Here is a 26,513-nt window from a genome sequence, read left to right on the forward strand (position 1 = left end):
ATTAGCCTCCCTAGTTCAAACTAGGGGGCTAGTGTAGACATACCCTTATTCTATATCCCTTTTTAATGGTTCCTAACATTCTGTTTGATTTTTTGACTGTCACTGCACACTGAGTGGTATGCACAAGAACACAGCTTAGTTGCCTCTTGTCTCTCTTCTCATCCCTCTGCTTTTTTTTCATGTAAGCCACCTGATTTGCTCATTCACCAATGTAATATACGCCATCATGTGCCAGCAATGCCCCTCTGCCATAAACATTGGCCAAAATGGACACAAATCAGACATCAGGAATGGTAACACACAAAAACCTGTGGGAGAACACTTCAGTCTTCCTGGACACACACTAGTAGATTTAAAAGTAGCCATCCTGCAACAAAAAAAAACAGACTTCAAAGAGAAACTGCAGATCTACAATTCATTTGCAAACTTGACACTATCAATTTAGGATTAAACAAAGACTATGAATGGCCAACTACAGAAGCAGTTTCTCCCCTCTTGGAGTTCACACCTCCACATCAGCTGCTAGGTGTCATGCCGCTTCCATGAGTGGGGGGGCCACATCCTCACACCTTGCCCAGGGAGGGACCTGCACAGGCTCCCCTGTTACTGATTGATTACATCAGCATGTCTCAGCTATATGAACACTAGCAGCAGTTGAGCTTCAGGATAACAGACAACTAAAATGAATCAACTGCTATTTACACTGAATTAAAGAGGCTTTGTTGTGAAATGAACTACAGAAGGAGGCATTCTCTGTATCCATTAGCTAGTCACTCACCTGTCCCTTATTATATTGTGGTTTTAATTCTTGAATTAGTGTTAGTAATCAGCAGATATGGATAGGAGACAGGCAGAATATTAAAATTATTTAAATGGATGGTTTCTAGCAGCTCATCAGACTTGAGATTTATTGCTTAATTGAAAAGAAAGCCAAACAGGAAATCCCAGGGTACTAGACAGAAATGAATATTATTTAGTTATTGGCCTGGTAGGAATGCTTAAGTGCTGATATACTTGCCACATTGCATGAAGTGACTGCTTTTGTATTTTCATTATATTGGCTATTTCATGTCAGTTTTTAAACTTGGGGGCCATAAAAGGCCACATTCAAATGCTAAAAAATTATAGAACATTCCAGTTTCACTCTTACCCATGACTCACTCTTCTCCCGCCTCTCTGAGGAACTTCACATTGATGCTTATTGAAGGAGATAAGAAGAGTAATAACGGTGCCTTCCACTGGAGCTACTGAGATTTTACTGAAATTGAAGTATCAGAGGGGTAGCCGTGTTAGTTTGAATCTGCATAAACAAAGAGAAGTCCGATGGCACCTTATAGACCATGGGTTTCCAAACTGGGAGGTGTGCCCCCCGGGGGGGCGTGAGGCGACTCAGCCACACACACCCCATCAATCCCACCCCAAGTTTTGCTGCTATTTTTTGGGGAGGGGGGGCGTGAGGGTTTCTCAAAAATCAAAAAGGGGGCGTGATTCCAAACAGTTTGGGAGCCGCTGTTATAGACTAACAGATTTATTGGAGCATAAGCTTTCGTGGGCAAAGTCCCACTTGGTCAGATGCATGTGGTGGAAATTCCAGAGGCAGGTGTAAATATACAGGCACATGAACAGAAAGGAGTACCAATCAAGAGGAAGGCCAGAGATAACGAGGTCAACTCAGGCAGGCAGGATGTGGCCCACTTCTAGCAGCTGACGTGGAGATGTGAACATCCTCCCTGATTGAATTGACCTCGTTATCTCTGGCCTTTCTCTTGATTGGTACTCCCTTCTTTTCATGTGCCTGTATATTTATACCTGCCTCTGGAATTTCCACCACATGCATCTGACCAAGTGGGACTTTGCCCACGAAAGCTTATGCTCCAATAAATCTGTTAGTCTGTAAGGTGCCACAGAACTTCTCATTGTTTGTACTGAAACTGAAGGAGCAGGAGCAGGAGCAGTGAGAGTTGCTATCAGCCACCATTCTGAGGGGGAGCATAGAGTGCTGACAGCACCAGACTTCAGAGGTGGAAAAGGCCTCTTTGATCATATTGACTTCCTCCCCTTGGGGACCAGAGTGAGACCGTTCCATACAAAGTGGAATATCTATCATCAGTGTGTGTGCTGGCCCAGCTCTGCCAGCAGACCTCAAGTAAATCGCCCAATGCAGGATTGCCAACTCATAGGACAAAGGCGAATGCCTTGGCCACACCCCTGCTTGCCCCTTCCCCAAGGCTCCACCCCCTGCTCACTACATTCCCCTTCCCTGGATGGCTCCCTCTCCCACACCCTCATTCACTTTCACTGGGCTGGGACATGTGGGTGGGGGTGTCTAGAAGGGGGTGAGGGCTCTAACTGTGGGAGTAGGCTCTGGGTTGCAGAAGTTCAAGTTGCAGGAGGGGGCTTCAGACTGTGGAAGGGAGTTGGGGTGCAGGAGAGGGTGAGGGCTCTGGGCTAGGAGTGTGGACTCTGGGATGGGGCTGGGGATAAGGTGTTTGGGGTGCAGTTTGGGAGGGGCCAGAGCTGGGGCAGAGGGTTGGGGCTCAGGGTTGGTGTGCTGACTTAGTTCAGGTGGCTCCTAGTCAAAGGGGCAGTGAGTCTAAGGCAGGCTCCCTGCCTGTCCTGGCTCCACAGTGCACCCCAGAATCAGTCAGCAGGTCTGGGACATGTGGTGGGGTTGGGGGCATTAGGGGGCTCCCTGTGCTGCCTTTGCTCACAGCATCACCCCTCCCTTCCCAACTCCCATTGGCTGGTTCCTGACCAATGGAAGTACAGAGCCAGTACTCGGGACATAGGCAGTGTGTGCCTGCCTAGGAGCCAGACCTGGCTGCTTCCTGGGTGTAGGGCAGTGCCAGGAGAGGTAGGGAGGACTAGCCTGCGTTAGCCCTGCAGCGCCGCTGACCAGACTTTTAACAGCCCAGGTGGTGGTGCTGTCAAAAACTGGACATCTGGTCACCTCGCCCAATGCTCACAAGATCTGTTAAGGTATGAAGGTGTATTGTTGAGTAAGCATGTACTAGTAGCCTGCAGACTACTGGACCATTATTATGTGTATGCCTGTAACAAAGGGCTCAACTCAGTCAGTGATGGGACGTTCCATCCCAAAGACACTCCCTCTGAGACTCCATTTCATATGTCAGTACAAGCAAGTTATGTACTGCCCCTCTGACATGGTTAGTTAACACTCTCTGATATAGCAGGTTATCACCCATCACCTTGTACATCTCTATCCATCACACCGAAGTCCTGACTTTATCTTTAGGAGGGGTCAGTGCATTGCTGTTATATTTGGGAAATGCTTTTGTATCATTCTTGGTGTGGGGTATTCTGGTACCACCCTTCTGGAATGCGTGTTTGTGCCTAGCATTTCTTAGGAATCTGTGTTTCTGCAATATCAGCCCACTTCTTGCCAGTGTCTGTGAGCAGGGTGACCTTTTTGCTCACAACTTACATTTCCTTTATAGCAGTAAAGTTTTGCCTGCTACTTTAGCCCAGGCCTCAGATACAAGGGCTTATGTTTCAGGTCCTCTTCCTGCTTCATTCTCCCTCCTTTTGTTCTTTTATGGGGAGGATGTTTACCCATTGTGCTGGAAAAGCATAATGAATCATAGAATCACAGGGCTGGAAGAGGCCTCAGGAGGTCATCAAGTCCAGCCCCTGCCCAAAGCAGGACCAACCCCAAATAATGCTCAGATTGAAGATGACCCCATTGGATAAGCACAGTTATATGGTCACCTTAGTGTGCCACTTATACATTTATGCCCCATCTGTCCATTGGTCTGCACAGTTCCTTGTATGACTGGACAGATTTTGTTTTCCAGTTGTGTCCAGTCACTTACGGTAGGCCTGGGAATGTTAGCCCTGAGACGTTGATGGAGGAATGTAGTTTTATCATTGAGCCTTAGGGACACTCCCAGAGAATTAATACATGTATGTAATATGGATACGATGTATATAGGTATGTATGAGTACGACACCAATTAGATCCACATGATGTAGGGTCACAAGGGCCAGCCCTGAAGCTTTTCCTGCTGATAGTTCATCATATATCTGGCTCCCTGACTCTTGAATCTCTGGATGAGGATGAGAACTTTGCATAGGTGGACTTTTGTTTAGAATGTATAGAAATCTGGTTCAGCGGTGTGCTTGCTTGGGGTTCCAGGATCCAGTATGGAAATACACTATAGTGGCACGGTCTAAGAAGCACTCCTTTCCAGCACGGTCTGGAGATATTTGGCTAATATACGACTGCATTGTGTGTACAGTATATTGTACTAGGCTGATAGAACAGGCAGATAATAGTTTCCATTGTAAAAACTAGCTCAACAGATGACACAGCTGGAATTAAGGGGGGCTCAATTTACCTTCTTCCCAATGCACTCCTCTCCATGCAGGGTGTTTTGGCCTCTCCATTATAATGTTTAATTTATAGAGCGTATTAGAATCATAAAAGTCTGTGTTTCAGTCAGAGGCCAGTGAAGCCAGGGCGCTCAGCTTTCTTTGCTGTTGCTTTGTAATTGACTTCAACTAAAAAATTACAGTCTCTTGAGCTCTGATTATAGGCAGCAGAACCTGGCACAATGGGACAGCTGCAGATGCTGAAAATAGCCACAGATGATGTGTAGACTATGCAGTGAGAGGGAAGGCGGGGATGTTCAGTAGCCATAATAATTACTGCAGTGGCAAGTTTGTAGTGTAGACGAGCCCTAAATCTAACTCTTTGCTGACACAGCAGAGACCTATGTGGAGATGGAACTTCATGGACGAGAAGCAATGGGCTTCAACTGCAGCAAAGGAGGTTTAGGTTGGACATTAGGAAAAACTTCCTGTCAGGGTGGTGAACCACTGGAATAAATTGCCTGAGGAGGTTGTGGAATCTCCATTATTGGAGATATTTAAGAACAGGTTTGTCGTGTGGTTCAATTTTTAGATCCAAGGGAAACCAGGACCCTCCATAGAGACTTAACCACTTACTTATATTTATTGCAAGCTGTAAGCAATTAACATAGTTGTTTAAATTTTACAAGCCTTAAAAACAATTACTATTCAATTTAAACCTTAAATACTATACGTTCTAAATCAATTAATTCAGCTCAAAGTAATGCAAAAGCAATTAATAGAAGATTATTATAGTACAATAATTAAGCCTACTTTACTTACACTTCACCCATATGCTACCTACAGTACTAGGCAGGAGATCGTGGTCCCTTTGGGAACGTCTAGACGACATGCCTCTGGCGACAGAGGCATGTAGATTAGGCTACCCGGCATAGGAAAATGAAGTGACGATTTAAATAATTGCCACTTCATTTAAATGTAAATGGCTGCTGCGCTGAGCCAATCAGCTGTTTGGCAGGACAGCGCGGTAATCTGGATGCTCCACGGTCAACATCAAAGGCATTTGTCGACCACCCCGATATGCCTCCTGGGATGATTATTTAAATCGCCGCTTCATTTTCCTATGCTGGGTAGTCTAATCTACATGCCTCTGTCGCCAGAGGCATGTAGTCAAGACGTACCCTTTGATTCCCACGCGTCGGGACACCTGGCACTGCTGCAGCTGGTATTTATACTCGGCCTGGTTGTTCTAGTAATATCTACCAATCAACTACATATCATGTAAGATACCTACTATGCCAATATTTAGGGTACATTCTGCTGCTTAGGGTGTGTCAAAAGCACTTAATTAACAGGTTATATAGCTGTCTCTGAAATTTTCAGCTTGTCAAAAAAAGGACATGTTAATACCAGGTTGTTTCTGGTCTTTGTGGCCTGGTCTCACAGTGCTAGACAGTTTCTGCATGGTTGTGCAGGCATTCCTGCCTCTCAAAGCTTCCGCCACTTTATCTGCATACTTATATGCACCAGACTTGAGACAGGCCTAGGATTTGCTTTGGACAGGGCCGGGACAAGGCCCGACAATGCAGGCGTTGTTTTGGTCATGGGAGGGCTGTCCAAGCTTCCCTACAAGGTTGGATAAACATCTGTCAGGGAGGATCAGGTGGTTGGTCCTGCTGGGAGGGCAGGGGACTGCACTTGATGACCTCTTAAGATCCCTTCCAGTTCTTTTATTCTCTGATTTGTGCCCACATATTTGGCTCCTCCCCAGTACTACACATACATCTATCTAGATATCTCAAGAGATCTTCAACCCTTGCATCAGACAGGCAAGTCACCATGGAGTTCTCTTGGTCATCACAAACCCAGCTGTCTATGTTTCTAATGATCCAATCCCCCATATTTAACACTTCTCTCTTCCTAACAATGGGAGTTCCCTCCCCGGAGAGGAATCCTTAATGCGAGAGGATACCACGGCATCATCTGAAAGGAAGGTCCCAACTATGGGATTATTTCCTTCTGTTCCGATTGGAAGTTCTCCTTCCCTGAGCCTTTCACCCTCCTCAACAGCACAGAGGCTGTCTGACTGCAGGTGGAACTGCTCAGCTGTGTACCTCTCTGCCTCTCTTAGTTCTTCCAGTTCAACCACCCTGGTTCCAAAAGCCCCCGGTCCCTGAGAGCCAGGAGCGCTTTGCACTGAATGCAGCATGCGCCACCAGCCCATAAGGCAGGTAATCATACATGCTGCATTGGGTACAAGAAACAGGATAGCCCTCACTCTGCTGATAGACTTCTCCTGGCATTCTCTTTATACTCCTAGAGCTTATCCTTTCTGGAGGTTTATTTTTTTTTAATCAGTTGCTTTTGCTTTTAAAGAAGCTTATAGAATGTCAAGTGTATCTAGCTCCCCTGGAACTCTGCCTCTCAGCTATGCAGCAAAACTCCCCTGCTAGCTCACCTTTTGTTTTTTTATCCTTTCACTGGAGTTCCAGACAATGCTTTTGGGATCCTCAGGTGATCCTTAGTTCACTTTAATAACAAGTCTTTTGTTACCTTAATCACCCTGCGTCTTTTTATAAACAAACTCCTGCTGCAAAGGCTGTGTTGCTCCCAGCTTCTCAATTCATCACAGTCTCACTCAGGCTGTATTGCAGTTAGCATTGCGGGACCGAGCCCCCGACTCTGAGCACCTTGGCCCCTGTAAGTTAACTCGCTGCCTATGCACCAGTACAATGGACAGCAGAATCAGGCCTGCCTGCTGCCCTACAGATCTGAGCACAGCAGTGCCATGTGAAGGACAATGTGCAGCTGCTCCCTCTCACACCACCGACTGGGGACAGCAGCCCACATCGGAATGTCCTGGTGTTCTCAGCTGGCTGAACAGGAAAGGAGGAACACCCGTTAGGTGTGCTCTCTGGTGGCATTCCAGCTCCACAGGAGAAAAACAGCAAAAGGTCTGATAGCACTTTATAGACTAGCAAAACATGTAGATGGGATCATGTGCTTTTGTGGGTACAACCCACTTCTTCAGATGACCGGAGTTAGCTCCACCGGCAGGGTATGTCTAGACTACATGGCTCCGTCAACAGAGCCATGTAGATGAGTTTACTAGACATAGGGAAATGAAGCAGCGATTTAAATAATCGCCGCTTCCTTTACATCAAAATGGCCACCGCACTGTGCCGATCAGCTGTTTGGGGGCACAGCGGGGCAGTCTGGACGCTGGTGTCTGTGCCAGCTCTGCTCTCATCTTTCATTGTTGATATTAATTTCCCTGTTGACCAAGTGGGTCCACAGCCAGGAGATGCTAAACCAGCCGCACACTCCAGCCAATGACTGAGGGCTTGGAGAGAATTGCTCTTCTTCAGGGAAATGTGGCACAGAGCAAGCCTTAGGCAGCAATGAGCCAGTGGTTTCGGGCGCACTCTGGCTGCTTGCAAGCCCTGAAAGCAGGAGGTTAACTTCCTTCTCTGCAGGTGTCATGCACAGAAAGGGAGCTGCTGGCATGAGGACAAAGCAAAGGAAATCAAGGGAAAATGCTAGTGCCCCGATCCCGCATCCTAGGCCTTGGGAAGCTGGAACAAAGGCAGCTAGTTTGTTGGGATTCTTCTTTGTCTGGCTGATGTAAATGGAGAACAACAACAATGACAATTTTACATTCAGATGTGACGCAAGATCATTGTGTCTGGAGTAGCAGAGTGTACTGCTGCGATGCCTCCTTTCTATCTGTGAAGCAGGCACCGAGTAGTTATGTGTTCCATGGTCTGCTCTGGGCACTAGGGAGTCTTTTCCATATGTGCAGCAAGTATCCGCATCTGCTGTGGCTGGAGCAGATGTGCCATAAGTTGCCCATGAGTTTTGTTGGAGGTTGAAGCCAGGGGAGGTCTTTTACTAAGTGCTTATTTGTAACTTCTTGTGCACTCCGTTTGGCTTTCAACAAGGATTGAAGTAGCTTTGTCGAAGGTTAAACGTGTGGGTCCAAATTGGCTTATGTGACTTCAGGCAGTGGCGAGGTTCGTTAAGGTACTGGTGGATGGGAAAATGTTAGTTTTTCACTGGAATTCCCACAGGGCTATGGCATCACAGTGATGGGATGGGGAAGCATCTATACAGCTGAGCACAAGCAGTCAGGCTGTGTCTAGACTGGCTGCGAGTATTTGCGCAAGAATACTGACCTTGTAATGTACGCTTATTAAGTTTGCAGATGATACCAAACTGGGTGGGGTTGCGACTTCTTTGGAGGATAGGGACATAATTCAGAATGACCTTAGCAAGTTAGAGAAATGGTCGGAGGTAAACAGGATGAGGTTTAATAGAGAGAAATGCAAAGTGCTCCACTTAGGAAGGAACAATCAGTTCCATACATACAAGATGGGAAGCGACTGTCTAGGAAGGAGCATGGCAGAAAGGGATCTAGGGGTCATAGTGGACCACAAGTTGAATATGAGTCAACAGTGTGATGCTGTTGCAAAAAAAGCAAATATGATTCTAGGTTGTATTAACAGGTGTGTTGTAAGCAAAACTCGTGAAGTCATTCTGCCGCTCTACTCTGCACTAGTTAGGCCTCAGCTGGAGTACTGCGTCCAGTTCTGGGCGCCACATTTCAAGAAAGATGTGGAGAAATTGGAAAGGGTACAGAGAAGAGCGACAAGAATGATTAAAGGTTTAGAGAACATGACCTATGAAGCCAGGCTTCATGAACTGGGCTTGTTTAGTTTGGAAAAAAGAAGATTAAGGGGGGACATGATAGCGGCTTTCAAATATCTAAAAGGGTGTCACAAGGAGGAAGGAGAAAATTTGTTCCTCTTGGTTTCTGAGGACAGGACAAGGAGTAATGGGCTTAAAGTGCAGCAGGGGAGGTTTAGATTGGACATTAGGAAAAAATTCCTAACTGTCAGGGTGGTCAAATATTGGAATAAATTGCCAAGGGAGGTGGTGGAATCTCCCTCTCTGGAGATATTTAAGAACAGGTTAGATAGACATCTGTCAGGGATGGTGTAGACGGAGCTTGATCCTGCCTTGAGGGCAGGGGGCTGGACTCGATGACCTCTCGAGGTCCCTTCCAGTCCTATGATTCTATGATTCTATGAAATACTTTGACTCTCCTGCTCAGGGATAAGCCCTCTTGCGCAAGTGTTCTTGCGCAAGAGGGCCAGTGTAGAAAGGCAAGTTAATTTCTTGCACAAGAAAGCCCGATGGCTAAAGTGGCCATCGGAGCTTTCTTAAGCAAGAGAGCGTCTACACGGGCACGGGCACGGATGCTCTTGCGCAAAAGATACTTTTAACGGAAAAACTTTTCCGTTAAAAGTATTTGCGCGAAATCATGCCAGTCTAGACGCAGCCTCAGTGTTTGAACATAAGAATGGCCGTACTAGGTCAGACCGAAGGTCCATCTAGTTCAATATCTTGTCTTCTTACAGTGGCTGATGCTAAGTGCCCCAGAGGGAATGAACAGAACAGGTGACCATCAAGTGATCCATCCCCTGTTGCCTATTCCCAGATTCTGACAAACAGAAGACACCATTCCTGCCCATCTTGGCTAATAGCAATTGATGGATCTATCCTCTAAGAAATTATCTGGCTCTTTTTTGAATCCTGTTTAAGTTGTGGCCTTCACAACATCCTCTGGCAAGGAGTTCCACAGATTGACTGGGCATTGAATGAAGTAATACTTCCTTTTGTTTGTTTTAAACCTGCTACCTATATATTTCATTTGGTGACCCCAAGTTCTTGTGTTATGGAAGTAAGTAAATAACTTTTCCTTATTTACTTTCTCAACACCAATCATGATTTTATAAACCACTCTCATATCCCCCCTTAGTCATCTCTTTTCCAAGATGAAAATTCCCATTCTTATTCATATCTGCTCATACGGCAGCTGTTCCGTACCCTTAATCATTTTTGTTATCCTTTTCTGGACTTTTCCCAGTGCCAAAATATATTTTTTTAAGATGAGATGACCGCATCTGCATGCAATATTCCAGATGTGCGTGGTTTTATATAGAAGCAGTAAAATATTATCTTATTCTCTATTCCTTTTTAAATGATTCCTGACGTTCTATTTGCTTTATTCACTGCTGCTGCACACTGAGTGGCTGTTTTCAAAGAACCAGCCACAGTGACTCTCTCTTGCATGGTAACAACTAATTTAGTCCCCATCGCTTCATGTGTATAGTTGGGATTATGTTTTCCAATATGCATTACTTTGCATTTATCAACATTAAAATTCATCTGCTATTTTGTTGCCCAGTCACTTAGTTTAGTGAGATCTTTTTGAAGCTTTTCACAGTCTGCTTTGAACTTAACTATATTTTGCAGTTTAGTATAATCTGCAAATTATACCACCTCACTGTTCACCCCTTTGTCCAGATCATTTATGAATAGGTGGAATAGGATTGGTCCCAGTATGGATCCCCGCAGGACATCACGAGTTTGGAATCTGTACCCCCCCCCCCCCCCCCCCCCGGAGCTCGGTATGGTGCATCAGACAAAGCTTCATTTTATTATGAAATTAAAAAAACATCACAATAAAAATGCACCATCCTGAGGTTTGTCACCCTCCCCTCTGCTGACAGCTTTCCCCCCAGGCTTTGTCTGTCTTGCCGGGTTAGACTGGCAGCTCTCTGGGGCAGAGACTGGCTCTATAGTGTATACAGAGCATTTAGCAGAAATAGGCCCCGATCCTGTTTCAAGGCTTTGTGGTGCTACTGGAGTAGATACAGTAACTGATGGGGCATTTTCACTGCTATTAAAATGAGTGGTGAATATTTTCTGACAAAAAGAAAAGTGCAGGTTAGCAGCATCCAGAGTGTCTTTGTGGTTACAAGGGAGCCGTGCTGTCAAACAGTAACCAACACTTCTGCCAGCATTTACTTGCCTGCGCCCTGGGCCTGATCCTGCAAAGGGAGCCGATCCTGCTGGCTGACCTCTTGGCAGTCTAGGGGTTCCCCTTGTTTCCTGGGCTGATCCTGGCTTTGGTGGATACGTGTGGAAGGTTGATTTTGTTTCATAGGTTCCACGGCCAGAAAGGACCATTGTGATCATTGGGTCTGGCCCCATGTTACCTTGGCCAGAGAACTGCCCCACAAAAACTCCTGGAGCAGAAACACAGCCACTGGGGACTGCCAAGCACATCCCTCCCTTGTAAGTTCTCCGTGTTTTGTTAGTGACTTGGGACTCTCTTAAATCCTCCTCCCAAAGCTTTGCATTCCCCTTTCACTGCAGCTGGATTTATTAACACACACGGACCTTCCCACTCCCCTGGCTTCCTTTATTCCTTGGCATTAATCCTTAATGAGCTTAGCGGAGCAGGCTATAAATATTGATAGTTGTAGACCACCTGAAGGTGCCAGAAAACTGTCACTGTTCTGCTGTCTTCTTCTGAAATGTGGCTGGATTCCAGCTCTTTGATGCGCAGTTCCCTGCGTGCGCTCATTGGAATGGAGGTGCGGGAACCAAAACGGAATTCAGGGGCGCACCATGGTGTGAAAATGAACTTCTATGCACTAGCAACAGCCTCCAGGAGTCACATGGCACGGGCCCTGCAGCATGGCGCAGCGTCAGCCCCCTGGCCTGGCGCCATGTGTGCAGTGCAGCTGAACTCACTTGTCACTAATTAGGCTTTGAAATGTTCATGACAGGCTGTGGCACTAGCGTAAATATCTGTATCTTCTGAACATGGGTTCATCTTGGCATCGTCTGGCTGTTGTGTGTCTGTCTCTTTCTGCAGTCCGATAGCCAGCTCCTGAGAGAGACCAGCAGAGCAGAGACTGAGCATAGCCCGTTTGTCTTGTTTCTAGTTGCAAAATTTGGGCTGGCGGCTGCTGTATTTTATTTATCGAAAGCTCCCCCAAAGAATAAAAGTGGCACTTTCACACCAGCCCCTGTCACACACAAGGGCTAGGAATTGGTTTGGTTAATCTCTCCGGGAGCAAGCTGGCTGCTGAGGGTTCCCCCTGCAAAAGGAGGTTCGGAGGAGAATTCCAGGTAGCCTGGAGTGGCTTAGGCAACCGCACACTTGGTACATAAAGTATTGAGACAAAGATGAGTCCCTTTGCAGACTGAAAAATACATCCCAAATTCACATCTCCTCCCCCTTGAGCTCTGTGGCGCTCTTGAGCCGGGCTAGCTGGCCCTGTTGGGGGTAGGCTCACTTTAGAGCCTGGGTTCTGCTTTCGCTTAGGTTGGTAACCTGCCCACTTTTGTAGTGAGGACACAGGCTGAGACGCCGCCAGCGCCTTCCCGCAGTTCTTCCCATGTGCGCAGAATGGCTGACCAGTTCTCCCATAATTCACAGTGCTCAGCTCCCTGCAGCCCCGGGAACTATGGGCCGTGTTCCCGGGCCCCGGTGCGGCAAGCGCAGCCCCAGTGAGGACACAGTACCTGGGCGAGGGCTTTGCACTGGGGAGCTGCCCCTGGGGTGGTCTCAGGTCTGGTGCCGATCACCCGCGTTATCCCTGCAGCACAGGCGTGCTCTAGGTGACTTGGCTGAGGTCCTGCAGTGAGTCTGTACCAGGGGACCTCGGAAGCCCAGCTCTTGGTTCCAACAGAGCAACACCCCGAAAAGCCAGGCTCTGCATTGCCCCCAGCTGCGAGGCACGTCTCACTGGGGGCAGGAGAAACGGCCCAAGGGAGGCAGGGCGGGAATGGAGCTGGGCTCTGGGCTGAAGAAAGGGCCCCTAGCTGTTGTCACTCTGCCTTTGGTGAGGGAACAGATTCCTGCCGATGCCCTTAAGCGTCAGCTGCCGCCAGCGTGTTACTGATGGATTAGCAACGAGCCGGTGAGCCCCTTCTGCTCTTCAGTCGCTGAGCCTGCCCTTTGCTCTTCCCTGCTGGTTTGGAACCTCCCCCCGAGGGGGCTTGCTGGCACTTGGCCCTGTGCATATCAGTCTGGCCAGCGCAGCTGCAGGGTCCTTAAGAACAGCCGGACTGTCGTGAAGGCTGAGGGCCTCCAATTATCCATGCAGCCGACAGAGCCTAGACTGTGAGCGGCCTCCTCTCCCCTCAGGCACACACTCACAGAACCGCAAGTGCACACAGAGACACCCCCGTGCTGACCTGGATGGACCCAGGAGGGTGTTTGGCCCACCCGTGCCAAGGCCAGAGAGTTTAGAGGAAGTGCTTGAGAACTGGGAAATGGTTTCTCAGTGGACTGCCTTCCATAGCAAACGTCTGTCTGCTCTCCGTGCAGGATGTGCTGCCGGCTCTGCCCGAAAGCAGCTGCAACATGGGCTCTGACAGTAACAGCAGCCCAAACAGTGTGTAGTGCTGGAACCTTCGCTCCAGGCTTAGCAAGATGAAATTACCCCAGCTGCTTCGGAAGGAGCACATGGGGGTTGGAGACAGGGAATGATTCCGACTCTAATCCCAGTTCCGGATTGGAGAGCCTAGGCAGAGCCGAGGGATGAATTTGCAGAGCTGAGATTTCCCCCTCGGATATACATTTTAGCCGAATAAAACTAACCCTTCTGCTGCAGTCTGAGTAACTGCTGGCGTGTGAGCGGCCCTGGGCCGGGGCTCTCCTTAGGCAGAAGCTGATCTCAGGAGGGACGGGCCTGGTAGCGGGCCCGCATCTTGGCAGCTGAGCAGAGATGCCTGGGGCCGGAGCATCAGAGGGACTGGGCTCCTGCGGCTGTCGCTGTCTCCGCTGGAGCAGTAAGGGTTCACGTAGAACCCCAGCAAGTCCCCAGAATCCGGGGTCGCTCTGGAGAGCTGGGGCCTTGATGTCTGCATGGGGCAGGCAAGACCCTTTTCGATCCCAGCATTCTGGGCGTGCTTGCCGGCGGCCCGCTGGGATTGCAGGGCTGCTGGGAGCTGGCTAAGAGAAGACGCGCCGCTGGGATGGATCCTGGGGCCACAGAGAGGCAGGAGGCTCTATTGCAGAATATTAAGTTGCACACAAACGTCTGCTCGGAGAAGGAGGCCAAGAGTCAGAGCCTGGAGAGCTGCCCAGATGCTGGGAATTGGAAGAGCGGAAACGGCTTCTCCCGGCAAGGGGCCTCTCCGGCCCCGTAAGCAGAAGAAATGGGCTGCTCCAGTGCCTGTGCCTGTGCAGGGATGGAGAACTGGCCACGTGGGAGCTGCCAGCCAGTGACACCCACTGTCCAGGTGTTTCAAGGCATTGCAAGTGGCTCCGCTGTTTGACAGCAATTACTGCCAACTCTAGTTTGCCACACGGGCACTGTTGTCCCTGCACTGCCAGGGCCAGGGAAATGGGGCTCTGGGCTGGCTGCGGAGAGGCTGTGCACGCGGGTGGGTGTGCTGGACTCTGCTGGGTGCCCCCAGCGAGCCACACTAAGGAAGTGACACAGGTTCTCAGGGTTGGCTTTTTCTATGACTGCAAACTCGCTTAGCAGCCACTTCCGGGCAGAGGACGGGCGCTGTAGCAAAGCAGCCCATGGCCAGTTGGCTGGCGAGGGCAGTGGGGACTGGGCCGGTGAGCAAGGGCAGCAACGAGAGCTGGGGGTGGCAACGCCCTTCCTTCCTGCTCCCGCTCCTGCCACTGCAAACACTTGCTCTCCTGGACACTGAGCTGAGGGGCAAAGGGCAGGCACACCCTCCAGCCATGCTGCAGAGGCGGCTGTGGCCAGGCTGGTGAAGCTGGGCCACCGGGTGCTAGGAAGCCTGCGCTGGAGGTTCTGTCGTGCGGAACCTCCCGTTGTCCTGCCAACGCCTGCGGCACAGGCCTCTCCGTGCGTTGCAGGGGGCTTGGACTCTGACAGCTGGGGGCTCCCTGCCTGTATTGCAGCAAAGTCCGTCCCCGCTGGTCTGAGGAACCGGCCTGGCAGCTCCCACCGCTCTGCCAAGCAGAACAAGTACTAGCGAGGCAGCCATGTTAGTCTGGGCTGGCTGAAACAAAAGGCAGGACGATGCAGCCCTGGAAAGACTAACACGATGGTTTGTTAGGGGATGAGCTTTCGGGGGCCAGACGGAGGAAGTGGGCCAGGCCCGGAAAGCTCATCACCTAACAAACCATCTTGCTAGTCTTTCCAGTGCTGCATCGTCCTGCCTCTTGTTCAAGCAGAACAAGGGCCTTCTCCGCAGCACACACCAGGGGGCGTCCGTGCCTGCAGTTTGCTGGGCTGCCTTGTAACCTGTGGGCGGCAGGATCCCGGGATGGAGACAAACAGGATTCTTCACACCCCGCATGGTTCCTGGGGGCTGCACCTCCCAGCCCTCCAGCTCTGCGTTCTCCCCGGGCCCTCGGCACCATCTGCGGTGGCTTCAGCAGGCCAGCCATGTGTGCAGACCCCGCGGGGCAGGGACAGGGGTTCCCAGTGACCAGGCAGCCCCCTTTCAGCAAAGCAGTTCAGAGAAAACATCTTAGAGCAACAAGCCAGCCTAGGTGCCTGGCTGCCCAGCAGGACCCCCCTCCCTGCAGCTCTGGGGATGCTCGCTGCTTCGGGTTCCTCTGGAGCCTGCGGCCTGGTCAGCCTCTCCCTCACCAGGCTCCCCATGCCACTGGGCAAGTTAAGCTGCTCTGTGACTCAGTTTCCCCCTCTGTCAGTTTCGTGTGCTTAGGGCAGGGACTGACTTCCCGTGTCTGAGCAGCGCCCCCGGCCACAGAGCCCAGATCTTTGTAGTGGCCTCTCGGGGGTATAGTGATACAAAGCCTCACGCAGCACGTGGAACCTGCTCATCTGTGCTTCTAAGTCCAAGTCCAAGACCCCAGCCTGGAGTGCTGAATGCATTCAGCGTGTGTGCGTTCCCCTCCCTGGCTCTGTAGCCCGTGGCATGAAGGGACGCTGCTCCAATGAATTATCATTGTAATTTGCACTGATTTCCCATGTCACTTGGCCCCGAGACCAAGCTGATTTTGCTGATTAGGAACAGGCGGTTGAGATGTAATGGGACATTAGCCGTAGGCATGTGTGCATTGGAAGGAGGCAATAACCGGCACAAACAGCCCGCACGGGAATGCAACTTGCACCTGGCTCGGTGCCTTTCCTGCCAGCCCCAGGTCTGATCCGCATGTGTGAGGAGGGGAGCAGCCTGTGAGAGCAGGAAGCAGAGTCTCCTCCGAGCACGGGGATAAGACCACAAGTCAGTGACTTAGGCCTTGTCTACACTTACCAGGAGATCAGCGCGGGGATCGCTCTCTTGACCCGTTACATCGACCACTGATCGTGCTCCTGTCAGCACCGGTGCTCCAGCGGCTTGTGAGGAGTAAGGAAGTGGATGGGAGAGTTTCTCACGCCCCCCTGCAATGGGAACACTGTAGTAACTTGAACGAAGGTACGTGGATTCCAGTTACGCTGTTTACCTAGCTGGAGTTGCATCCCTTTCGACAGGCTCAGCACTGAGCTAGATTGGCTCACGTTCTCTATGCTCACCTGAGCCTCGCAGCCCCCTGCAGCCAGTGCCGGAGCATCACGGAGCAGTGGCATGAGCAGTGTTAGCTCGGGCACTTGGCTGCCAGCTGGCCGGCGTGTAAAGCGGCACAACGGTGGAGCTAGAGGCTAGGGGAGGGGAAGAGAGGCAACGCTGGAGTGACCCCTCAAGCTGACACTGCAAGGAGAGAGCAATGGCCTCTCCCCCCTTGGGGCAAGGGCCAGCGTTGTGTGTTACGAGTGTCCAGCACATTGGGACCCTGGCCACCCTGGCTAGCCCCAGCATGCTTTGCTTCCCTGGCAGGCTGCCCAGTCTTGCTGTCACCCCACCTCTCTCGAGTGCCAGGCTCTGTGTGTGGAGCCTGGCTGCTGCTCTATGCACACGGGAGGGTTTTGTGCTGGTCGTGCTGAGCCAAGTGTTGGGAAAGATGAGCTCTCATATGTATTTCCCTGGGTTCCGGTCCTGCCTCTGCCACACACTCCCAATGTGACCCTGGGCATGTCACTTAATCTCTCATCATCTGTACAGACAGGGCTGTGTCCTTCCTCCCTCCCTCCTACCCCTTCTCCATCTGTTCACATGGCCTGGAAGCTGTTTGGGTCGGAGACGGTCTTTTGCCAGGTGTCTTTCAGGGTGGGAGCTAACTCTGTCTTGCTTCTCCCCAGGCACAGGTGGATGCATCTCACTGGCCCAACTCTCCTCGTGGGGAAGGTGAGTCAGAGAGGTGCTGGGACTTGCTCAATCCCCAGCGCCTGGGAGGGTGAATGGTTTGGCTCTTCACTAAAATAATTTCCTGCCCAACGTTCTGTGTTTTCATATGAGAGCATGAATCCATTGTTATGCATGGCGGAGAAGCTAATTTCTCCATTCATGCCTCCTGAGTGAGGGTCACGAGAGGCCCTGTAGTGTGACCAGCACCCGAGAGGAAAGAACGGCCGGGCTGTGATGGTTTTATCAGGCTATGATTAGTTAGTGGATTAAGGATTCCTGTGAACAATAGATGCGAGTGACAGGAGTGTGCCGTGCACCGGGAGCATGTTAACGGACGATTGCAGTTTATTACCTCTTTCTTTTTCTCATCAAATGAATATTTTAAAAATTCTCCAGCGTTTGATCCTTTGTTAAGGCTGGAATTCGCATGTTTGCTGTTTTGTTCTGGTTACAATAGTAACCAGCTGATTTTCAGCAAAGGAACAGATGGTTCTTGCTACTCAACCTCAGCCAGAGTCCCTCTGCCTGTCAGTTATGATCTCACCAGCACGGTTTGGCACACCACTAGCCACAAGGTCAACTCTTTGTTTCCTGACAGGAAAAGTTCAGTGAATTGTTCGATTGTTAACCCCAAGGCTACGTCTACACTGCAGGCTTCTTGCACAAGAACTAGATCTTTCGCAAAAGTTCTTGTGCAAGAGCGCGTCCACGCTGCCATGCACTTTTGCACAAGAGAGTGCACACTGCCATGTGCTTTTGCACAAGTGTGCGTCCACACTGCCATGCGCTTTTGCATAAGAGAGTCCATACTGCTATGCGCTTTTGCACAAGAGCGCGTCCACGCTGCCATGTGCTTTTCCACAAGAGAGTCCACACTGCCATGCGCTTTTGCACAAGAGAGTCCACACTGCCATGTGCTTTTGCTGAAGAGTCCACACTGCCATGTGCTTTGCACAAGAGTGTGTCCACACTGCCATGTGCTTTTGCGCAAGAGAGTCCACGCTGCCGTGTGCTTTTGCGCAAGAGAGTCCACGCTGCCATGTGCTTTTGCGCAAGAGAGTCCACGCTGCCATGTGCTTTTGCGCAAGAGAGTCCACACTGCTGTGTGCTTTTGCACAAGAGCGCATCCACGCTGCCATGTGCTTTTGCACAAGAGAGTCCACATTGCCATGCGCTTTTGCACAAGAGCGCGTCCACGCTGCCATGTGCTTTTGCGCACGAGAGTCCACACTGCCATGCGCTTTTGCAGAACAGCGCGTCCACACTGCCATGTGCTTTTGCGCCAGAGCGTGTCCACACTGCCATGTGATTTTGCGCAAGAGCACGTCCGTACTGCCATGTGCTTTTGCACAAGAGAGTCCACACTGCCATGTGCTTTTGCACAAGAGCATGTCCACACTGCCATTGACACTCTTGTGCAAGGAAGCTCTCATAGCCATTCACAGAATGGCCATCAGAACACCTTTGCTTTTTCTGATAGGGGTTTCTTGCGCAAGAAACCTGTTGTCCGTCCATACGCGCCTTTTTGCTCAAGAGCTCTTGCACAAGGCTTATTCTTCATAGAAAGAAGAAAAACTCTTGCGCAAAAAGCCCTGTCTTCTGACAATCTCCTGTACTTTTTCTTGTGCAAAAACTCTGCAGTGCAGACGTAGCCCAAGAGAGCAGTGACACCAGCTTCTTTTCAGTTTGCAGTGAAAGCCACTTGCTGCAAAATCACATCCTTGGAATTCATACTTCCTATGTGTAGTGACCTTAGATGGATAATGATGGACTGCCTGCATGAAGAGCTGTGCCAGTTCCTTCTGTGATGGCCATGTGTCATTCTTTTCACCCGTTGGCTTTGCTGCTGCAAAGCAGCCACAGGTTCACTGCTTCTGGGAGTGCTACCGTGGCCGAGAAAAAGGTGAGTCCAAGAGAACTGATCTCCAGCCAAGTGAAGGCTTTAAAGGTCTGCAGTCAGATGCTATGGGGCAGCTTGTACAGGGTATGGGAGATAGAATCATGGAACACTAGAACTGGAAGGGCTCTTGAGAGTCATCCAGTCCAGTGCCTGCCCTCACGGCAGGACCAAGCACCATCTAGACCATCCCTGACAGGTGTCTGTCCAACCTGCTCTGAAATATCCCCAGTGATGGAGATTCCACAACCTCCCCAGGCAATTAGTTCCAGATGATTTGCTTTGGTCTTGCTGCCCATGTGGTGCATGCTGGAGTAACTACAGCTTCCTTCAGATCTTCATGCTCTGCATTGGCTCCTCCGCCTGGCGGGTCAGATTGCCTTAGCCTCATCTGAGTGACCTGCAGCAGTCCTACTTCGCTGGGCTCCAAAGAAACAGACTTTGCATCTTATTCCCTTGATTTTTAAATAGTTAAGTCACCCCTATTCCTGAGCCCTAGCCATGGCACGAAGAAGGATGCGTGTCAGACGTTCATAGCACCAGGTAGGATTTATGGGGCCATACGCAGCACTATTGAACTGGTGGCCCTACCCCCGATGGCAGCTTAAGGGGGGCAACTTTTAAGAGACTTGATTTTCTAATCTTCAGCAGCACACTAATGAAATGTTTGTAAAACAAATTGTAAACTAAGCGCCTGTCGAATAACACAGTAAATCCAGAAACTGCCAGGACATACCTGGGTTGGCAAATGCCTGTTCAATGGCTTCATTGCCACTGGAATGGCTCTTGCACAGGTTCAGTGTGCTGCTAAGAGGGCTGCCAGGCTGTGTCACTTGTAGTTAACCAGCTCCTCTCCGGAGAAAGCGGAGCCACAGAGCAGGGATAGGGAGAGGCAGGTGGGAGGGCATTAAGACCCAGCGGTGCCCCAAATTTTCAGATACCCTACACAGCTGTGTATTCTGCATACTGGTAAGGATGGCCTTAGCACCAGCAACCTAATCTATGTGCTTCTTGTGTGCCTCTATGTACATCTCCCTTCTACAACCCAGCACTTGTTCCCTGCTCACTGCACACGTTTCCCATCACTGCCTGCTCTCCACCCAGACAACAGCAGCTGCAGTCCTGCAATGCAGTGATCTTTGTAGATGCTGCATGAAAGATTTTCCCAGAAGACAAGAAATCCCACTAACCCCATGTCTTACCAGACCCTGGGGAAACAGAACCATGGCCTGTTTCTGAGAGGCCCTGGAAGTCTTTCTGTTGGTAAACCTCATGCAGATTTAATTCTGCACAAATAACTATCGAAACAAAAGGAGGCATTTAGTTAGGATGTATATTTACTCATCCACCATGGCCTGCTTCAAGAGGAGTCACATCAGTTCTTCATTCGCAGTCCTGGCCATGTTTCAGGCTGATGTCAGTCTTGGAAATAACACCAGCTGGAGAAAGACACTAAGGGCTTGTCTCCGCTACATAGTGGATCCACGCTGCAACAATTGATCTACCAGCCGTTGATTTATCACAGCTGCTTCGACATGATAAATTGACCTCCGAGCACTCTCCCGTTGACTCCAGTACTCCACCAGGATGAGGAGAGTAGGCGGAGTCCACGGGAGAGCAGCTGACACCGTTACTGCCTGGAAAACACCTCGCTACGTGGGTCGAAGTATGTGGACTGTTTGGTAGCTGAAGTTGCGTATCTTAAATTGACGGGGGATCATAATGTAGACGAGACCTAAGTTATGGGAGCAAGAGCTCGAGTTCTCCAGCAACTTGCTTTTGCACCTTCTCTTCAGAGCAGGGTGCGGGGTGCAGGGAATGCCTGAGCAGGGAGGGGTCACACAGGAAAGTCAGGAAAGACAAAAGCTCCCTGTCACCTGTGAGTGAGCACGTCACACAGCGACCACTCCAGACTTGGCATCTCGGGCCTTATCCTCAGAGGCAACCTGCACAGCGTCTTCGAAAGAAGCACCAGGAAGCTGACATTCAAAACTTAGCTCGATACTAAACGTGGTGGACTGAGCAGACCCTGAGTTGATGGCCTGTCACAACAGTCAGTAACGCAGGGATCCCCATTGTGTTCTGTGACTTCAGGGGGGTTTATGGGCCACTTCGCCTCCATGTGTCCCTGCTTGTCTTTAACTGTAATGCTCTGCACACCTTTCCCAGGCCTGAGGAGGAGCCTGGACGCTCATCTCTCTCCCCAGCAGAAGCCGGTCCAAGAAAAGCGTTTCCCTCCACTGCCCATGGCACAGTTCTGCTTCTGGGCCAGGCTTGGTTTAATGATCACCAGAAGCTTGGACACCTCCAAGGCATGCAAGCAGCAGCAGGTGACTGGAGGGCCCTGCCTGAAGGAGGCAGAGAAGTGACTCCAGCCCCCCATGCAGGGGAGAAAAGTGGGCTCGGAAGCAGTGTTGTCAGAGGGGAGTCACCGTCTGCTCTGGGAGCTTTGACAGGGAGACCGCCTGCAAGCCGCGTGCCAAGGAAACCCGAGGGCGAGGCCATCTCTCCATGGCGAGAGCAAGGCTAGGCCAGGATGCGGGAGAGGAGGAACCCAGCTGACCTCTTCTCAGCCTGCTCTCATCAGGAGTGGTCCAGAAGAGCCCCTGGCAGCACAGCCCCCTCCCCTTGTGCTCCTGACCATCATGGGTTCGCTGTGTCCCTTGCCACCCGTGTATAATCCGTTGCAGGCAGCATCTGGAGGATGCATGCGAGCACCACAGCACACTCGATGGAGCAGTTCCTAGGGCCTGCGTGCAGAACACGAGCCTTGGATGCACATTCACTCTGACCTTCCTTCCTCGCTGGCTAGCCTGTTCTCGTCCCGACCCAGGACTGCCCAGTCCTTTGCATTTGGAGCAATTGGCTTTCTGAAAGCTGCCCAGCCTGGCACTTCCGTTCATCTCCTGCTCCAAACAGCCCCAGCCACGACGCAGCAGCCTGCACTTCCCAGCCTGCCACGGCACTGAAAGGCTGCTGTGCAGCATGTGGCCATGTGCTTTGCGCAGCCGGGACCGCTCATTTCTGCTCTGGTGCTTTGCTTTGTCCGCACCAGGTCCTGGGGACTGAGCCGTCCGAGTCACCAGCACCTGGGATTAATGGGAAGACGTTTCCTCCATTTGAGATGAATTCTGAGCCTGTCTGGGCTGGCGAGGAGCTGTGAGTGCAAGGTGGAGTGGGCCTCCCAGCCGCTCCTCTCCACTGCAGCCTGGCGCTTTTGTCCCACGCTTACGATGGAGGGTGAATGTTCCGCTGAGACGCATCCTGGAAGCGTCACCCGGCCCCTCAGGCAGGAGCAGAATCTGGTGCAAGTGTGAGAGGAAAAGCCCCTCTGAGATCTTGTGCAGCCAGTGCGTAGGGCGCGTAGGAACGTCCGGTGGGAAGGGATCGCCAGCTGTTAGCAAGCTCACTGAGGGAGGACCCAGTAACCGTTGGCCACCCCGGCAGGTGTCTGTCCAACCTGTTCTTAAACACCCCCAACCGTGGGATTCCACAGCCTCCATTGGATGCCTATTGCAGAGCGGTACGTTTGTGGTTGGAAAGGGGTTCCTGTTATCTCACCTAAACCTCCCTTGCTGCAGATTCAATCAGCAAAGGGCAGCCTAGGCTAGCGAGTGGGCCATGCGAGTGCCCCTCCTTCATCTCAGTGGGCCACAAGGTTGCTGTGACCAAGACAGTCACCCAGGATAAGGGAGTTTTGCTAACTGCGCTCACGCCCCTGGAATTTGTGGGATGCACTGGTTGAGTCACAGCAGCACTGTGATCGGACGCATGGCTCTCACACTGTGTGCAATCAGCACACACCTCACTTCACGTAGTTCAGACCATGCTTCCCTAGTTCGCTCGGGAAAATGCCATACAGGGCTGTGCCAGATGCCTTCCTAAAACCAAGATCTCTGGTGTCTGCAGCTTCCCCACCAGCTACTAGGCCAGGAACCTGGCCAGAGAAAGAAATGAGGTTGATTTGGCATGGTTTGTCCGTGGCAGATCCACGCTGGCTGCTCATTATAACCCCATTACCCTTACAGATTGTTCAGTCATTTGTTCCAGGTAGTGATGTTAAGCTGACTGGACCACGGTCCACTTTGTTCCCCTCTAAGGAAAGGTGCAGTGTTTGCCCTTCTCCAGTCCTGTGGGACCTCCCCCGGCCTCCAGGAGCTCTCAGTGACCTTGCTAATGGCCAGTGCGTTCCTGAACTGCTAAAGGCTGCTCCAGGAGGAACAGGCTGGGAGATGTTCCAGCCTCTGCTGTGGAGCCAGGGGCCCCACCTAGAAGCAGTGGTGCTAATAAGCATCCTTCTCCAAGAGGCGCACAGGGCCAGGAGTGCCATGACAAGGACAGATGCCCGACTTCCTGGCCAAGGAATCCATCCCCACAATTGCTGGCCTGGGCTGGCCAAGCAGGGCTCTCTGGGCCTGTGCACTGGGCAGTCTGTTCCTCTCCTTGGCGTGGTGGGAGGGCTGCTGGCACCGGGAAGACGTCCCTGTTAGACTCACGTGCGGGGCAGCGGAGAGCCTGAGCGTCGCAGATCAAAGCAGAGAAGTCTGGCGGGGCCGCGGTATGGTCACGCCGTTTACACGCAGAGGGGGAGAAGCCAGACAACAGGGGCCTCGGGGCCTGAGCGCAGGCTAGCTCGTCTGCTGGCGGAGCCCTGCCCTGCCAGGCAATGGGCTTGTGCCCGATTGCCGAAGGAGGGGAGTTTGCTGCTGCAGTTCTCAGTTGATCCAGAAGGGGCGTCGGTTCAGCCGGCCGTGGCTATCGGGCGCGTGTCTCTGTGCAGGGAGACGTGGACTGGGCTGGCGTGTCAGTAGCGCCGGGAATCCCGCCTTTGTTTCTGGATGAATAACCCTGCCCACTGCCAGCGCGCCCGCCTCCGCGATCTCCCTCTGCTCGGGCAGGGTGGTCGCGTGCATTCCTGGCCTTGGCATGTGACGGGCTTGCTCCTGCAGGGGCGCCGCCTGCTGGCCTCATGCCAGAGCAACTCTCTCGCCATACGGCTCCCGCCTACGGGCTGCCAGGGGCCTCTCTTCCCGAACAAGTTCTGTCCGGTTCCAAGAAACCAGCCACAGATCCCAGGACCTTCTGGACCTTACCCACAAATCAGGCTGGGCCAGTCCTTTAGCATCTACCATCTAAAGGTTTATTACTACGAGAAAGAAAAGCCTGAGAGTGAGGTTGCTAAAGTATCCTACGTCACATGCACCGAATCTCCCAGTCCTCGATGCAGGCTCTAGCAGAGATGTTACAGCTGCTGGCTTAAAAGTCCTTGTGGCACATCCTAGGATCAGGATGGGTCCACAGGTCTTCCCGGCTTGTGATCCCCTGCGAGGCTGCCCCTGGGGTCAGGAGCAGATCTGAGACCACATGGCCTGTTTATCCCTCCTTCCTGATTTCTTCCAAGCTGGAGGGAGTCACATGGCCAGTGGCCAGGTGTGTCTTTGGCCTTCAGAGGCCCATTGTCCCCTGGAGCTTCGCTCATTAGCATGTCCATGGGCAAACATTCCTAGCCCATTAGTCAAGCCCATTCAGAGAGATTCCTGTCTCCATCCAGAGTACAGATCCCTAACACCACACACAGACATTGTACAGATCTATGAAGAGCAGATGTAGAATCAGTAGAAAGTAGCTTTTGTTTGACCCCTCCCATGGCCCCTTTGTACCACTTTTGGGGCAAACACTCCCCTATGGGTGCAGCAGTGACCCAGCTGCTCCCCTCACATTCCACTAACTTGACAGTGGCTCTGCTTCTCCCATGGGCATTCGCTCCAGCTGGAGAGAAGGGTGCGGCCGGAGTCCTGGAGGGACTTGCACTTACCCCGCTCAAACTGTGCCGAGTTCTTTGGCTGGGAACGGCCTGGTCCCTGTGGGCTGGCCAGCGGAGTCAGCGCTGTGCCTCTCCCAAAGGTCAGGCAGCCGGGCACCTGTTGTCAAGGGCTGACTGCCAGGGGTCCGGTTCCCAGTGCAGCTGGGCTCGCCACATCCCCCTCCCTGCCACTGAGCACACATGAAAGTGGAAGCTCCCGGCTCCAGCCTCCCCGGCTGCAGGGAACTCTTGGACACCTCCAGAGCCCCGTGCACCCAGCTGTGGTGGAGCCCCGGCCCCCCTTGCCCTGCCGTGCTAATTAAGCTGGGAAAGGTCAGGGATCCATAATTCATGGCAGGCTGCTCAAAGGAATTCCTCCAGCACAGCCGGGTCCCCCAGTTTAAGGAAGCGATCTCACCCTCCCGCGGCTCTCAGGGCCCACTTTCTGCACTAACTGTGTTGGGAAAATCAGAGCCGCACAGAACATTGGCCAGGCCCCCGCCCCATTCGAGGTGGGGAAGGGAGAATAGTCCCCGCTGTGGCTGCTGCTCTGCAGGACCTCTGCTCAGCTGAACAGCTGCCTGGCGACCGGGGAGTTGGCCCTGAGGAGGGGGCCAACTGGCCACTGGTTGTGGCAGGCCCCCTTTGTGAATGCCATCTCAAGGGACGTGTCCCAGGGGCGTGAGGGCGATGGGCCAGGCTGGGTGCAGGGAGAGGAGCTGGCTCTCCCGGGGGGTGCAGGTCAGGATCCATCTCCTAGCCTGCTGTGGCATGACCCAGGCGCACTGCAGGGCAGGTAGCACAGCTTGGGAGGCTCGCGCTGGCCGACGGGGAGTTACAGCTGAGCCATCCCGGGGCAGGTACCAATGTGCGGAGGCCGGGCCTCCGGCAGGCCCGGCAAAGAAACCCACGGGCTCGGGCGTGGGCTCTGCACAGAATAGGAGCTTTAGGCCCTGGGGCCAGCGAGTTGCAGCCACCCTGGTCCTGCTGCGAGACCTTCCTCTTGGCTGAGTGTGCCCTGTTCTCCCAGCGTGGCCTGACCACGGGTGCTGCCCCGCCCCAGTGCTGCGCCACACATGCCTGGGCAGGGCTGGCACGGCCGGGGAGAGCTGAGCAAAGAGGCCACAGAGCCCAGCAAGGACTTTGCTCGGCTGTCCCCTTCTGTGCTGCTGCAATCTGGCCAATGGCCAGGCGTTGGACGCAGGCTCTTGCTGAGCTCTGGCCGAGCCTGGAGGCAGGGCTCGGAGCAGGTGTCTCTGCGGCAATGCCCCGGGGGGTCTCCCTGCCCCCCAAGATCTGTGGAGTCGCTTGGGCAAAGAAATCCACGAGGAAGGGGATCAGCGATTCCTCAGCCGACTTCCAGAGTAAGTGGGTCCCAGCCCTCTTGCCCTGCCTGCCCCTCGGGGTGTGGGCATGCTCTCGTCTATGGCTTGTACTGCA

At 52.0% G+C, this 26,513-nt stretch overlaps 1 protein-coding gene across 2 annotated transcripts in view; it reads left to right on the plus strand.

Moving 5' to 3' along the window:
• The window catches only part of SYT6 (synaptotagmin 6), a 107,356-nt gene that overhangs the window by 3,597 nt on the left and 77,246 nt on the right, over positions 1-26,513 (plus strand). For both annotated transcript variants that reach the window (XM_075910402.2, XM_089773720.1), the window contains exons 2-3: positions 16,408-16,566; positions 17,328-17,373. The gene's annotated coding sequence lies outside the window, so the exon portion shown is untranslated. The remainder of the gene's footprint in view (positions 1-16,407; positions 16,567-17,327; positions 17,374-26,513) is intronic.

Source organism: Pelodiscus sinensis, chromosome 27, assembly GCF_052426305.1.
Source record: "Pelodiscus sinensis isolate ZL-2025 chromosome 27, ASM5242630v1, whole genome shotgun sequence".
Taxonomy (NCBI): domain Eukaryota; kingdom Metazoa; phylum Chordata; order Testudines; family Trionychidae; genus Pelodiscus; species Pelodiscus sinensis.